The following is a 15,696-nucleotide window of genomic DNA, read 5'->3' on the forward strand; positions in this document are numbered from 1 at the left end:
TTTTAATATTTTTTATTTTTATTTTATTTTTTTATTGCTTGTTTTTATTTTATACATTTTATCAACTCTGCATCCCAGCTGCATCCCACTCCTCCATTCCCTCCCAATCCCACCCTCCCTCCCTCAGCTTCTCCCTGCCCCTTTCCAAGTCCACGGACTGGGGAGGCTTTTAATATTTTAATACATGAAACTACAGTAGTGGCTCTCCTCTGACGCTTGCTGAGAGAAACTTAGTGATGGTGAACCCTCCTTCCCATTTGCTTCCTATTTTCATAGAGAGAAGTCTGCTAGTGTAGTGATCTTGGCCTCTTCACCATAAACTTAATTTTAAACTGTGAAAAGAAATGGCTAGTGAAGAAAGTGACATCTTGATTGGTAAGGTCCTTCTGGGAAGGGTGAAGCCTCATAGGCCACTCCCTTGTTCATGCTGAAGCACTGAGATAACATGCACAGATAACTGCTGCTATAGAAAACTTCCTGAGTGCAAGATCATTTTAGGTTCAGAAAACATCTGGACGTAAGACTGTCTTCATCTTCCATCACAGTCATGAGAAGACAATGACAGCATGACAGCAATCCTTTTTTTTTTTTTTTTTTTTTTTTTGCAAATTTATTTTTATTTTTATTTTTTTCAATGCAGTTTATTCAGGAACCTTGAACAATCCTCGGACCCTGGGGAAAGCCAGCCCACAGCTTAAATAGCCTCTGGGTAGCCAACCCAGGCGTGCCACGTGGGCAATGCAGATAGGTCCACATACATGGAAGCAAGCCAGATCCTCAGCCTTAGCCAAATGTGGAATTGTTCGTGACAGACAGCAATCCTTTTATAGACGGGTTCTTGGAAATACATCCTGGGTACATTTAATGATTGCCATTGGGTTCTTCACATAAACTTCCCATCTGTGGTGCAAACAGCATTTCAGGCTTTGGATCTGCAACATGTATAAAGCTTGAAAGGAGATCAGGGAAAACAGGCTAAGACAGATTCAGTATTTTCAGTTCTCAGGACAGCTATATCAGAGAACTTGAATTCTTCATGTATATACATATATAATGTGTATATATAAATGTATATTCAGGTATAACAAGACATTTCCAAAAACATTTATTGAGTATTTAGTTTAATGCAGAAACAACCTTTATTGGGCTTAAACCTTAAACCATTGTTAAAGTTTTAAAATTTCTTAAAAGGGTCAATGGAAGATAAGAGGTGAAAGAAAAACAAGTTTTGCTTTGAAGATGTACTTGTTTTTTTATTTTTTTCTTTATTAATTAACTTTACTCACTTTGTATCCCCACTGTGGTTCCCTCCCTCCTCCAGTCCCAATCCCTCCCTTCCTCCACCCTCAGTATGCATGTCCCTCCCCAAGTCTACTGATAGGGGAGGTCTTCTTTTCCTTCCTTCTGATCCTAGTCAATTACGTCTCATCGGGAGTGGCTGCATTGTCTTCTTCTCTGGCCTGGTAACGCTGCTTCCCCCTCAGGGGGAGATAATTAAAGATCAAGCCAATCAGTTCATGTCAGAGATAGTCCCTGTTCCTATTACAATGGAACCCACTTGGATACTGAACGGCCATGGGCTACATCTGTGCAGGGGTCTTAGGTTATCTCCATGCATGGTCCTTGGTTGGAGTATCAGTCTCAGGAAAGACCCCTGTGCTCAGAGCTTTTGGTTCCATTGCTCTCCTTGTGGAGTTCCTGTTCTCTCCAGATCTTACGGTTTCCCACTTCTTTCATAAGATTCCCTGCACAACCACTCTGGAGAGCAATCTGGCGCTTCCTCAGACAACTAAGAATAACGCTTCCTCAAGATCCAGCTATACCACTCCTAGGCATATACCCAAAAGAGGCTCAAGTATTCAATAAGGACATTTGCTCAACCATATTTGTAGCAGCTTTATTTGTAATAGCCAGAACCTGGAAACAGCCCAGATGTCCCTCAGTGGAGGAATAGATACTGAAATTGCGGTACATCTATATAATGGAATACTACTCAGCAATAAAAAAACAAGGAAATCATGAAATTTGCAGGTAAATGGTGGGATCTGGAAAAGATCATCCTGAGTGAGGTATCCCAGAAGCAGAGGGATGCACATGGTATATACTCAGTCATATAGACATATATTATAGGATAAACCTACTAAAATCTGTCCACCTAAACAAACTAATCAAGAGGGAGGACTCTTGCTAAATTGCTCAATTCCTATCCAGAAAGGCAAAGAGAATGGACATCAGAAGAAGGAGAAAAGAGGGAACAAGTCAGGAGCCTGACACAGAGTACCTCTGAAAGGCTCTGCCCTGCAGACTATCAATGCAGATGCTGAGACTTATGGGCAACCTTTGGGCAGAGTGCAGGGAATCTTAGGAAAGAAGTGGGAAACAGTAAGATCTGGAGAGTACTTGTTTCTATTGTAATGAGAGTAATTTACTGTGAGCAGCATAGAACACCAACTGTGATCTTGCAGATCTGTAGTTTGCAGTCTAGCCTCAATGCTGGAATAGTCTCTGTTTTTCATTCTCTCCTAATTGCAGACTGTTCTGTTCTTTGGAAGACTCATGGTATCAGCTTGAGACATTTAGACAGTCAGGATAATGTTCTTTTTAAAAAATCTATAATCTTAATTATATCTGCAAAGATCTCTTTTATCAGATAATATAAAATATTAATGTAGGTAGGATTAGTACATGGACACCATGTAGTCCAGTACTAGTCTATCCACTACAGACAGAGAAGACTACAAGGGGAAGAAAAGGAATTTCAGTGTAGATATGTATTGGGGGAAATTAGGTTTTATATCTTTACTTTTATAACTGAGTGTGGTATTCCCAAAGACTATATGTGTTCCCTTGTGTGTAGATGGGCATGTATATGGCTGTAAATATTGTTTTGTTCATGAGTGTGAATATAGAGAGACAAGTTAACATTAGGTATTGTCTTAAATTGCTCTCCACTTTATTGAGTGAAGGTCTTTTGCTGAACCTTGCAGTTCAACTTGTCAATCTAGCCAGCTTGCCTGAGGAATTTCCTGCTTGTTTCTCCCAAACTTTGGGACTTCTTGTTGTCTGTCACTTCTGCCCAGATTGGTAGGTGGGTTCTGGGAACCTGAAGCTCAGAACCCAAGCTTGTAAGCAAGGGCTTGATCCCCTGAATCATCTCCCCAGCCCTCCAAGCTAGTTTTGGTACTTTCTGATAAACAATATTAATAAAAAAAATTGAAGCCTTTAGTGAATATTTTCTGGGCTAAACAAAGATTTGTAGGTAAACATACAACTTTATAAGTCAGGGTCTTTTCATCTTCCACTCCTTGTATTGGCTCATTTTATTTAGAATTTTTGGCTCTAACATTTCAAGTATAATTATAATGTTTAAAGATATTTTTTTGTTGGTCCATTTGGGAGACATTCTCCCTGATCACTGCTGATTTTTGTTTATTATATGTAGATTTATTTGGACTGCTGGCTTGACTCTAATCATGGCTGAACACAGAAATTCTTTTACAGTTCTAAAGATCTGAACTTCGAAAAACAGAAGGCTGACAGTAATGATTTACACATTTAAGTTTTTTTTTTATTTTTCCACTTGGAATATTATTCCATCCTTCAAGGAATTATGTTGAGTATTGTTTGTTAAAGTGGTTGGTATTTGGACAGGTTTTGTGATTTTACTGAACATAGTGTTCACATATTCAAACACCAGTTGCTAAGCTCTTTAAACTAGAAATAACTGCACTTTGCTCCAGAGAATCCCAGTGGTTTGAGGCGAAGCACTGTGAGTCCCAGTTGCCTCTGCTTCTCTCCTCCATCAAATTCTATCCCCTGGTTTCTATTCCTACTTCAACAGAAAAATATTGACACAAATTAAAATTGAGCATGAGGTCACTCTTTGGGGCAATTGTTTCCTCCTTTCATTCCTGTACTGACATTAAAATCCTTCATTTTATTTTGCCTAGAGAAAAAAAAAATGTTCTATCAGTTTTCTATCTACATTTTTTCTTAAGAAAAATATGGAAGACAGCTGTTTTAAGGTTTAAATTGATCCGATTTCTATTAAGGCTGTCCTCAGAGCTTTAGAAAGTTTATTTTTAACTCTGGAAGAATTTGCTTAAAATAAGGCATAAACGACCACTATTATTTTTCCCTGCTTGATTTTCTGAAGAATGTACAGTAACCCAGGTCTTAATTAAGCAGTAGAAATGTTGCTCTCAAGTAAACCAGAACAGTAACATTTCAGGGTAAACTACTGCATTTATTTCACGGCTGCTTCGCTCACTTGATCAGACTAGTATTTTCAATATGAGATTAGGGAGTTTATTTATTCATTTATATCAAGAAACTTGTGTAATTTTAAAATTTTGTACTCTAAGATGTGGTTTATGTAGAAGGTTGAGGTTGGTGGTGAGATGGTGAAGTGGGAAGAGGACATTTATATTGCTTCGAGTTCCGCTGAGAACTGCTGCCTTGCGAGGTCAGCTTCCAATTTGGAACGTAAGAGGGACCTGGGTGATCTTTTAACCTTATGGTCAGAAAAATAAAGAAGTCCTGAAATACTTGTTGGTTGTCTGAGTGTCTCAACTGTTTCACACCGGCATGCATTGTGTGTAAGGATAATACGGTGTGTCTTCCCTATGACGGGGTGAGGGTAGAAGTGGATGATTCCTTATTCGTCTTCGCTTTGAAAGGACTAGTTTTCCTAGAGTAGTCAGGATCCCATCTTGCCTTGTGGTTCCATTCTTGACCAGTTCCTGTGTGAATAACAACTCCATAGTAAGACTGAGGACTGGGAACTATTGCCGTACATTGTAGAGAGTTAACAAATAATATTTATTTTTGTTACTATTGGAAAATCTCCTATGTTGCCGAGTTTAATTTATGCACTCCTCATTTGCAGGAAGCTTGAAAGTGGAATCAGTCACTATCCTTCATTATAGAAGCACTTCTCCGGACTCAGACTGCAGTGGCCTTGGTAACACTGTAGGTTCTGAGCATGCAGATACTGCCAGAGGACCTCCTGAGCTCAGCTCTGCCTTGGTTGTTTATTAATCTGCCTCCATGGAAACAGGTATTTAATCATGGCAAAAACAAGAAAATGGCTTTATAAAAGCTCTATTTCAAATAACATTAGTGGTGGGCAGTGATTCTTTCTTTTTAAAAATATGATTTCAAAGTGACTAACCTCATTTCTGGCAACCTGATTTCGGGTTTCTATGGAAACAAAAGTGACAGCTGAGGTCTCTAAGCTCTTATAACTAGAGGGACTCAGGTTAAGTCTTACAAATGTCAGCTCTCTCAAGGCACCTAACTTGTCTCCAGGGTAAACAAAAGAGCAAACTCTCCAAACATTTACAAATTTATATATATATATAAGTCCTGTGTAGCATCAGGCATACAGGCATGGGGCTGGAGAAGCAGCTCATCATGAGACACACCCACAACGCAGAAGACATACTGAGAATGCTGTGTGATTTGGAAAACTCAAAGCTCTTCCTTAGTAACACACTTCCTTCCACACAGCCAGACCTCCTAATCCTTCCTGAACAGTTACACCAACTTGGTAGCAAGTATTCAAGCATGAGCCAATGTTGGGGGTGGGGGGCATCCTCACTCACTCAAACCACCACATACTTGAAAGTTTACCTAGAAAGAAACAGAAGGTGTATAAACAGTAGAGAAGAAAGTGTCTTTATACCTTTTGTGATTTTATAAACAAGACACTTTAAAGACTCAATGAAAAAAAAAAGGACTCTGAGAGCAGGTGCTGTCAACAAAGTGGCCGGATGCAAACTTGACATAAAAAAAATTTAGTATAAATACAAGAAACAGAAACAATTATTTACAAACTTAGGAATCCCGTTAAAAACTAAGCTGCAAGCCATAATATATACCTAAAGGACTTGTACAATGAAAAGAGAAGATATCTGTCATCTATCTATCTATCTATCTATCTATCTATCTATCTATCTATCTATCTATGGTTCGATCTATTGATGGATAGATATGTATATATAGATATATATGATGAAAAAATAAAAAATAAGATAAAATTTTTAGAAAAGGAAAACCCTGACATGACATTATGAAACAAGCAACCTCCAAAGATTCTATTGAGTAGGTTTTCACTGGCCATTTAAAATTAGGCATACAGTTATGCTTAAGGACAATTTTTTTTCCCATGCAGACCCTGTGCAAGTGGCTTCAGTTTCTTCAAATCCTTAAGAGAGACAATAATGATGATTTAGAGCAATGGTTCTCAGTCTTCTTAATGTTGCAACACTTTAATATAGCTCCTCATGTTGTAATGACCCCAACTGCTGTGGATATAAACATGTTTTTGTTTTGGTCCCAGGTGTGGGATGTGGGACTGATTCAGATGGTTCCACAACAGCAGACTATTTGCTTCGTGAGGGCTCTGAGAAGAGCCAGCTGGAGATAGTTTAAATCTAAGGACTCTGGAGACAGAATAAATGCCCAAACAAGAATTGGCCTGGCTCCAAGAAACCAGACAACCCTAACCAGCAGGAAGCAGCTAAGAGAACTGCACCCCCTCTTCCATTCTGTCTCCTACCTAGTATTGGGTGTTGGAAGGAATTGGGGTGGAGTAGGGAGAAAAAGATAAGAAAAGTAAATAAAAGATTTCTTTTAAAAGTATGCCTACCTATTGGGGGTGGTGCATGGGTGGAGAAGAGGGAGGAAGGGTGGGATTGGGAAGAGACGAGGGAGGGGACTACAGTTGGGATACAAAGTGAATAAACTGTACTTAATAAAAAATGAATTAATTAAAAATTTAGTATCCTTCTTATATGTCAATAGCAAATATATTAAGAAAGAAATCAGGAAAACAACTCTGTTCACAATTGTCTTTTTCCCCCCAAATTATTTCTACTAAGCCTATTCAAGGGTGTGAAAGACCTAAAAAATGAAAAACAAAACAAAAAAACACTGAAGAAAGAAATTGTGGAACACACTAGAAGGAAGATGTGATGACTTCTCATTCTCATGGATTGAAAGAATTAATATTACGAAAATGACTGTACCACTAACTGTAACATATAGATTCAATGTGATCCCCATTAAAATAACAATGTCATTTTACACACACACACACACACACACACACACACACACACACATAACTTCACATGGAAATACAAAAGACTCTGTATAGTCAAAGAAATCCTCAGCAAAAATAAAAATGCTAGAGGCACGACACCTGATTTCAGGTTATAATACAGAGCCATTGTCACAAAACAGCATGATTCTGGAATGAAAGCAGACACATAGATTAATGAAATAAACCAATCAGATTCAAACCCATCTAGCTATAGTTCTCTTATTTAGGACAAAGTTCTCAGAATGTATATTGGACAAATGATAAATTCTTTAACAAATGTTGCTGGTAAAATGGGAAACCTACATCCAGAAGAATGAAACTGGAGCCCCATCACTCATCTTGTACAAACACAATATCAAATGGTTCGACATCCTAGTGTAAGCCCCCAAATTCTGAAATTACTAGAGAGAAAAAACAAATGTGAGGTAAAAACACTTCAAGATAAGATGTTTCAGCGGCTGGCTTTTTGATCACCTCTACCTGAGGGGGAGCATCCATACCAGGACACAGAGGAAGACAATGAAGCCAGTCCTGATGAGACCTGATAGAATAAGGTCAGATGGAAGGGCAGGAGGACCTCACCTATCAGTGAACTTGGGGAAGGGCATAGGAGAAGAAGATGGAAGGAGGGTGGGGTTGAGAGGGGGCTACAGCTGGGATACAAAGTGAGTAAACTGTAATTAATAAAAAAGAAAAAACACAACAAACAAACAAAAAAACAAACAAAACACTTTAAGATACAAGTAACAGGCAAGAACTTTTAGGATGGAACTGCAATTGTTCAGGAAATAATGCCAACAATGACAAATGGGACTTTATTAAAAATTAAAGATTTCTGTATAGCAAAGGAAACAGTCAATTTGAATGAAGAGACAGCATACATAAAAAAAAAATCTTTGCAAGCTAAACCTCGTATAGATACATGATACAAAGAAATACAAAGAAATAACTAGGGCTTGTTTGAATACCATGTTATTGCATTTGTAAAAAAACAACAAAAACTAAACAACAAGAAATCAATCAACCTAATCAATAAATTGGCTAATGAAATGAACAGGCAGTTATTAAACGAATTACAAATGGCCCATACCGAGAAAGAAATTAGGGAAACAACACCCTTCACAATAGCCACTAATAACATAAAGTACCTTGGGGTGACACTAACCAAGCAAGTGAAAGACCTGTTTGAGAAAAACTTCAAGTCTCTGAAGAAAGAAATTGAAGAAGATATCAGAAGATGGAAAGATCTCCCGTGCTCATGGATTGGTAGGATTAACATTGTGAAAATGGCCATACTGCCAAAAGCAATCTACAGATTCAATGCAATTCACATCAAAATACCAACTCAATTCTTTACAGACCTTGAAAAAAAGATTCTCAGCTTCATATGGAGAAACAAAAAACCTAGAATATCTAAAACAACCCTATACAACAACAGATCATCTGGAGGTATCTCCATTCCCGATCTCAAGTTGTACTACAGAGCAATAGTAATAAAAACTGCATGGTATTGGCATAGAAACAGAAAGGAGGATCAATGGAACCGAATTGAAGACCCAGAAATAAACCCATGTACCTATGAATACTCAATTTTTGACAAAGCAGCCAAAACCATTCAATGGAAAAAAGACAGCATCTTCAACAAATGGTGCTGGTCTAATTGGATGTCTACATGCAGAAAAATGAAAATAGATCCACATTTATCACCCTGCACAAAACTGAAGTCCAAATGGATCAAAGACTTCAACATAAAACCAGATACGCTAAATCTGTTAGAAGAAAAAGTAGGGAACAGCTTAGAACTCATTGGCACAGGAGACAACTTCCTGAACAGAACTCCAACAGCACAGGCTTTAAGAACAACAATCAACAAATGGGACCTCATGAAACTGAAAAGCTTCTGTAAAGCAAAGGACACCATCATCAAAACAAAACGACTGACTATAGATTGGGAAAGAATCTTCACCAACCCTCTATCTGACAGAGGGCTAATACCCAGTATATATAAAGAACTAAAGAAGCTGAAAAGCAGCAAAACAAGTAATCCAATTAAAAAATGGGGAACGGAGCTAAACAGAGAACTCTCTGTAGAGGAATATAGAATGGCAGAGAAACACTTAAAGAAATGCTCAACATCATTAGCCATTAGGGAAATGCAAATCAAAACGACCCTAAGATTTCACCTTACACCCATCAGAATGGGCAAGATGAAAAACACAAATGACAACACATGCTGGAGAGGTTGTGGAGGAAGGGGAACCCTCCTCCATTGCTGGTGGGAATGTAAACTTGTACAACCACTTTGGAAGTCAATCTGGTGCTTTCTCAGACAATTAGGAATAGCGCTTCCTCAAGACCCAGCTATACCACTGCTAGGCATATACCCAAAATTTGCTCAAGTACACAAAAAGGACATTTGCTCAACCATGTTTGTAGCAGCTTTATTTGTAATAGCCAGAACCTGGAAACAACCCAGATGTCCATCAACGGAGGAATGGATACAGAAACTGTGGTATTTTTACACAATGGAATACTACTCAGCAATCAAAAAGGAGGAAATAATGAAATTTGCAGGCAAATGGTGGGATCTAGAAAAGATCATTCTGAGTGAAGTATCCCAGAAGGAGAAAGACAAACATGGAATATACTCGCTTATATAGACCTAAAAGATAGGATAAACATAATGAAATCTATACACCTAAAGAAGATAATCAAGAAAGCGGACACGGGGTATGATGATCTATCCTCATTTAGAAAGACAAATGGGATATGCATTGAATGTATGACAGGAGTCTACCGCAGAAAGCATCTGAAAGACTCTACCTAGCAGTGCTCCAAAATAGATACTAAGACTCACAACTAAACTTCCGCAGAGTGCAGGGAATCATATGAAAGAAGGGGAGTTTGATGTGGAAAGGATAGGAGCTCCACAAGGACCAAACGTATCTGGGCACAGGGTCTTTTCTGAGATGGACACTCAACCCAAGTCCATGAGAGGATAAAACCTAGAACCTCTGCTCGGATGTGACCCGTGATAGCTCAGTAATCAATTGGTTTCCCATAGTAAGGGGAACAAGGACTATTACTAACAGGAACTCAATGACTGGCTCTTTGACCTCCCCACCTCCCAAGGGAGGAGCAGTACTGTTAGGCCACAGAGGAGGACTTTGCAGCCAGTCTTGAAAATACCTGACAAAAGAAAGTCATATGAAAGGGGAGGAGGTCCTCCCCTACTAGTGGACTTGGAAAGGGGCAGGGAGGAGATGAGGGAGGGAGGGTGGGATTGGGGAGGGAATGAGGGATACAGCTGGGATACAGAATTAACAAAATGTAACTAATGAGAAAAATAAAATTATGGAAAAAAGGAAACAACAACAACAACAACAAAAACAAATGGCCCATAAACATATAGAGTACTGTTCATCTTCTCTAGATATCAGAGGACTGAAAATCAAAACTACACTGAAATTCCAACTCACCCCAGTTGGAATGGTGTCATTAAGGAAAAAAGTAAATTCTGCTAAAATACAGACAAAAGGGCACCCGTAATAAATCTCTGGAAAGAATGTAAACTGGCCCAGCTACTGTGGAGGTCAGTATAGAAGTTACCCATAAAACTACAGATAGAACCAACATCTGACCCAGCAACAGCACTCCTGGGTATTTATCCAAAGGATTCATACACCACAGAGATCCTTAACTGTCCAGGTATATTGCAGCACTATTCTCAATACAACACAGGAGGGGGGAAGAGGGGACTGGAAGGAGAGGAGAGAGGGTGTACCCTTGGGATGTAAAGTAATTAAAAAGATAATCAAAATAAATTTAAAAAGAAATTAAAATAAACAAAGAATGGAATTATTATTTCCACAATTACCTTCCAGCTATTATCAACAGTTAGCAGCCATCTGCATTGAGGCAAAGTCCTACATGAGGAAAAAAGATTATTATTCAAGGAAGCCTCAGGATTTTCATCATTATTTTTTAAAATGACGTAGTTTTCAGTTGAGGTGTGTGTGTTTTTAGACATAACAGAGTTGAACACTTAATAGAATAGAGTACAGCAGAGCTCTAACTTTATAAGCACTTGGCAAACCAAGAGGAATTGTGTGGCTTGCTTTATTACAATATTTTATTGCTGTGGTCTGGAATCAAATCTATAATATTTCTAAGGTATGTCTGTATAACTTGTTATTGAGCTTATGAAATTTATAGAAGCAATATGTGTGACAGTAATAAAATAGGCAGACAGAGAACAGGACCATAAAGGGGCAAGTTTTCTATGCCTCACATGAATTAACTTAGTATAAATCTGGATCTAATTCTAATAAATTTATTAGAAAAAATAAAAGAAATAAGAAAAATAAATAAAAAATAATTTATAAATAATTAAATAAGAAAAAATAAGAAAAATATTTTTGACGAGTTTTACGGCTGAGATAGAACCTACGGCATCATGCACACTAAACAGGTGCTTTAACCACCAGGCCACATCGCCAGCCCTTTCCCATCAGTTTCTGACAGAAATTTTATTACACTGCACAGTTTTCATACCCTGTGGTTTTTAAATAGTAATTATGTATAAACATCATTTTATGTGCATAACCATAGAATAAAGGCTAATTTAGTAGTGGTTTGTTACAATCCATTGTACAGGTACACAAGTAATTTCTCAAACATGTTCTTGCTTTGATGGTGTGGTGCACATTTTTTTTCATTATATGTGAATGTTTTAGTAAGTATCACCATGCATATACCTCGTGGGGATTTGTACTTTTTGGGATACTTTCCTAAAGATCGGATATTCTACCATTTCATATTCTATGTAAAGTGTTAGGTAAACCTTGTAAGTTTCCCTCTGGAGTCTTGTGTCAGTTGGTATTACTTCTTATAATGGGTTTTGTTTGATTTTTGTTGGCTTTATTGATACTAAGGGGGTGGGAGCAGTCTTTCACAAGGTAGTCGAGCATTGAGCTTTTTCTCCATCTTTTCATTGTTAATTTATAACCTTTGTTATACAGACAAAACATAATCAATAGTTTTACCTAATGTGCATCTTCTTCATTAGTAATTGAGTTTATTTTATACATTGCTCATTAATCTGGGCTTTATTAATTAAATTTTATATTTTTATATTAATTGCAGTTTATTTACTTTGTATCCCAGCTGTAGCCCCCTCTCTCATTCCCTCCCAATTGCACCCTCCCTCCCTCATCTCTTCCCATGCCCCTCTTCAAGTCCACTGATAGGGGAGGTCCTCCTCCCCTTCCATCTAACCCTAGCTTATCAGGTCTCATCTGGACTGGCTGCATTGTTCTCTTCTATGACCTGTCAGAAGGATATGATCAAAGAGCCAGCCACTGAATTTATGTCAGACAGTCCCTATTCCCCTTACTAAGGCACCCACTTGGATACTGAACTGTCATGGGATACATCTGAGCAGGAGTTCTAGGTTATATGTATGAATGGTCCTTGGTGGGATTATCAGTCTCAGAAAAGATCCCTGTGCCCAGATTTTTTTGTTCTGTTGCTTTCCTTGTGGAGCTCTTGTCCCCTCCAGGTATTTCTTTTTTTTTTTTTTTTTTTGCTAGTAAGGAGTGGGACAATTTTTAATCCATGTTTTTTTTTTCATAATTGATTATAAAAATAAAACCAGGTCCATGTCATCACATATAACAACCAATTCAAAAACACCAGTGACCAAAATGCAAGACCTGAAATTTTGAAATCATTAGACAAAAACATAGGTGAAACACATCAAGATACAGGACTCTAATAGCACTAGAAACCATTCTGAAAATTGACCTGAAAAAAAAGAATTGCCATGAAAATATGAGTTTCTTCACAATAAAGTAAACAATAGCCAGAGTGAAGAGACACTGCACACTATGAGAAACTCTTTGTTACCTGCCCATCTGACATGAGATTAATATCTAGAACCTAAGAAGAACTAAAAAAGAAACAAGAAACCTCCAGTCAATGAATGGACAAATCAACCAGATAGTTCTCAAAGGAAAAAAATTAAAATGATTAATAAGTATTTCTTTTTTTAAATTTTTTTTTTCAATGCAGTTTATTCAGGAACCTTGAACAATCCTCGGACCCTGGGGAAAGCCAGCCCACAGCTTAAATAGCCTCTGGGTAGCCAACCCAGGCGTGCCACGTGGGCAATGCAGATAGGTCCACATATATGGAAGCAAGCCAGATCCTCAGCCTTAGCCAAATGTGGAATTGTTCGTGACAGAGAGCACTCACCATCGGGAAGGTGGAAGGCGGAAACCAGATCCATCTTTAAGGCATTCCGCAGCTCTCTACAGTTCCCCCTTTTTATTTTAGACGCATCAGGCAAGAGTAGAGGTCTGATCTCTGATATTAGAAATAAATTGGGACTTTGTACAGATGTTCATTTAGGTGTCATCCACCCAAAGAGCATCAGACCCGTCCGATACCTTTTTCTCAGAGGCGGGACCTGGGGCATCAACCCGCATGCAATCAGACATGCTCTTCTCTGGGTCCAAAGCGGCTGACCCTGAGTGCAGTGCTTAGCCTCGCATCCTGAGCGTAACATTTTAGCTTTTTATGGTATCCAACCATGCTTGGGGAGAATGTCCTGCTTCAATGGCTGTAAAGGCCTGAATGATCATGGCTACATCACACTGTTGTGAGACTCTAATCTTGCATATATACCACAGGCAAACCAAGGAGACCAACACCAGAAGGCCTGCTAACGCTCCCATGCCCGCCCATTCCTTCAGATGATTCATGGCTGCAGCAATCCATGTTGATAATCCTGTGGCAAACCGAATCCAAGAACACATCAAAGATATTATCCACTATGACCAAGTAGGCTTCATCCCAGGTATGCAGGGGTGGTTCAATATACGGAAATCCATCAATGTGATCCACCATATTAACAAACTGAAAGAAAAAAACCACATGATAATCTCCCTAGATGCTGAAAAAGCCTTTGACAAAATCCAACATCCATTCATGTTCAAAGTATTGGAGAGATCAGGGATACAAGGCACATATCTAAACATAGTAAAGGCGATATACAGCAAGCCTATAGCCAACATCAAACTGAACGGAGAGAAACTTAAAGCAATCCCACTGAAATCAGGGACAAGACAAGGCTGCCCACTCTCTCCATATCTCTTCAACATAGTTCTGGAAGTCCTTGCTAGAGCAATAAGACAGTTGAAGGAGATCAAGGGGATACAAATTGGAAAGGAAGAAGTCAAATTATCACTATTTGCAGATGATATGATAGTATACGTGAGTGACCCCAAAAACTCTACCAGGAAACTCCTACAGCTGATAAACACCTTCAGCAAAGTGGCAGGATACAAAATTAACTCAAAAAAAAAATCAGTAGCCCTCCTGTATACAAAAGACAAAAGGGCTGAGAAAGAAATTAAGGAAACAACACCCTTCACAATAGCCACAAATGACATAAGGTACCTCGGAGTAACCCTAACCAAGGAAGTCAAAGACTTGTATGAAAAAAATGTCAAATCTCTGAAGAAAGAATTAGAAGAAGATATGAGAAGATGGAAAGATCTCCCATGCTCATGGCTTGGTAGGATTAACATAGTAAAAATGGCCATCTTACCAAAAGCAATCTACAGATTCAATGCAATGCCCATCAAATTACCAACACAATTCTTTACAGACCTGGAAAGAAAAATTCTCAACTTCATATGGAATAACAAGAAACCCAGAATTGCTAAAACAATCCTCTACAATAAAAGATCTTCTGGAGGTATCTCCATCCCTGATCTTAAGTTGTACTATAGAGCAACAGTTTTAAAAACTGCATGGTACTGGCATAGAAACAGAATGGTGGATCAATGGAACCGAACAGAGGACCCAGAAATAAACCCACACACTTATGGACACCTGATCTTTGACAAAGACGCCAAAACCATACAATGGAAAAAAGATAGCATCCCCTCCAGGTATTTCTATCTCCCACTTCTTTCATAAGATTCCCTGCACTCTGCCCAAAGTTGGTTATGAGTCTCAGCATCTGTGTTGATACACTGCTGGGTAGAATCTTTCAGAGACCCTCTGTGGTAGGGTCCTGTCCTGTTTCCTGTTTTCTCCTTCTTCCAAAGTCCATCCCTTTTGTCTTTCTGAGTGAGGATTGATCATCTTACCTAGGATCTTCCTTCTTGCTTAGCTTCTTTAGGTGTACAGATTTTAGTATCTGGTGCTTTCTCAGACAATTAGGAATAGTTCCTCAAGATTCAGCTATATCACTCCTAGGCATATATCCAAAATATGCTCACGTACACAAGGACATTTGTTCAGCCACATTTGCAACAGCTTTATTCATAATAGCCAGAACCTGGAAACAACCCAGACGTTTTTCAATGGAGGAATGGATACAGAAATTGTGGCACATTTACACAATGGAATATTACTCAGCAATTATAAAAAAGAATCATGAAATTTGCAGGCAAATAGTGGGATCTAGAAAAGATCTTCCTGAGTGAGGTATCCCAGAAGCTGAAAGACACACACAGTATATACTCACTTATAAGTGGATATTAGACATATAATACAGGCTTCTTTTTCTTAATTGT

This window comes from Meriones unguiculatus, chromosome 17, assembly GCF_030254825.1.
Source record: "Meriones unguiculatus strain TT.TT164.6M chromosome 17, Bangor_MerUng_6.1, whole genome shotgun sequence".
Taxonomy (NCBI): Eukaryota; Metazoa; Chordata; class Mammalia; order Rodentia; family Muridae; genus Meriones; species Meriones unguiculatus.